At 37.0% G+C, this 1,704-nt stretch overlaps 1 long non-coding RNA gene across 1 annotated transcript; it reads left to right on the top strand.

The window, feature by feature from the left end:
• The first annotated feature begins 679 nt into the window (after positions 1–679).
• Positions 680–1,319, top strand: LOC112176390. The gene is made up of 3 exons (XR_002926926.2): positions 680–733; positions 858–916; positions 1,264–1,319. It is a non-coding gene; the product is annotated as an uncharacterized LOC112176390 (long non-coding RNA).
• The last annotated feature ends 385 nt before the right edge of the window (positions 1,320–1,704 follow it).

Here is a 1,704-nt window from a genome sequence, read left to right as displayed (position 1 = left end):
CTTTTTAGCTCTGGAAGGCCTCCCAATTTGAGATGGTTCATTACGGGAAGATGCATGGTTTTATGCGGTAAGGAATTATTCTGTCTGGTTAAATGGTTTACCACTCTGATCAGAGTTTTCTTGTTTCTAATATTTAAAATCTCGTAGAATATCCTTGAAGGTAGAATATCCTTGAAGTATTACGGTCTGGTCTAATCTTCATTTTGTCCCAGTTAAGCAGTTATTCTCTCTGCTGAGCATGGCATGATTGGCATCACATTGTGCTTGCATTGATGACTAGAGTTTCATTAAGATCTAATCAGTTTGTAGGTTGCTTGTTTCAGATGCCAATGTCATGCTGTTGGTTCTGTTTAGTATTTACTGTCAGGAGAGCTAATTTATGTTACCTACAAACTGATTAGATCTTAATGAAACTCTAGTCATCAATGCAAGCACAATGTGATGCCAATCATGCCATGCTCAGCAGAGAGAATAACTGCTTAACTGGGACAAAATGAAGATTAGACCTGACCGTAATACTTCAAGGATATTCTACCTTCAAGGATATTCTACGAGATTTTAAATATTAGAAACAAGAAAACTCTGATCAGAGTGGTAAAATTTACACGTCAATATATTAGTTGTCCTTTGTTGTTATATGCTGATTTTTGTTTGTGAAGTGATAATGGTTATGAAGTGTAAATTTCGAAATTGCAGGAGGGTGCAATTGGAGAAGGCACAAACAGCTGATCCTGTAAGTTCACTGATCTTCTAACTATATAAAGCTTATGTATTTGCGTGTCACCTAGGCTGTATATCAGGTTGTCTGCTGTATCATTTTCTTATCACATTCTGTTTCTAGTTCTCCTGCTTTTTAGCTCTGGAAGGCCTCCCAATTTGAGATGGTTCATTACGGGAAGATGCATGGTTTTATGCGGTAAGGAATTATTCTGTCTGGTTAAATGGTTTACCACTCTGATCAGAGTTTTCTTGTTTCTAATATTTAAAATCTCGTAGAATATCCTTGAAGGTAGAATATCCTTGAAGTATTACGGTCTGGTCTAATCTTCATTTTGTCCCAGTTAAGCAGTTATTCTCTCTGCTGAGCATGGCATGATTGGCATCACATTGTGCTTGCATTGATGACTAGAGTTTCATTAAGATCTAATCAGTTTGTAGGTTGCTTGTTTCAGATGCCAATGTCATGCTGTTGGTTCTGTTTAGTATTTACTGTCAGGAGAGCTAATTTATGTTATTGTTATCATATATAAACGTCATCTGCAGGATGTATTGGGCAAAAAAGATCCTTGAGTGGACAAGAGGACCTGAAGATGCCTTGAAATATCCATATATTTAAATAACAAGCTATGCAATTACAATTCTATTATGCTTGTTTGGAGGTTGTTGCCAATTTTCACCTAGACCTCTAGTCTCTTTGGCTGATAACTCTTCTTGCAGTATGAAATAGATGGAAGGGATCGAAATGGATATGTTAATTGGTTGCATTTGGTCAATATGCAGAGTTCACGACTTTCATACACATGATATAGCGTAATTACCGGCCACTATCTGAGTCGAGCCTCGTTCTGTTCCGATTTAAAGTCTCAAGTCATGTCACGATATTTCCCGTAACTTGCAACCTTGTGGCTGCTAGGCTTTTTGTTTCTTAGAAATTATAATTCTCGAGGTCTTGATGTTACTTAAATTTTATACTGGATTCCTTCC

Source organism: Rosa chinensis, chromosome 7 (assembly GCF_002994745.2).
Source record: "Rosa chinensis cultivar Old Blush chromosome 7, RchiOBHm-V2, whole genome shotgun sequence".
Taxonomy (NCBI): Eukaryota; Viridiplantae; Streptophyta; class Magnoliopsida; order Rosales; family Rosaceae; genus Rosa; species Rosa chinensis.
Note: the sequence above shows the minus strand (reverse complement) of the source record. Positions and strands in the feature narration are given on the sequence as shown.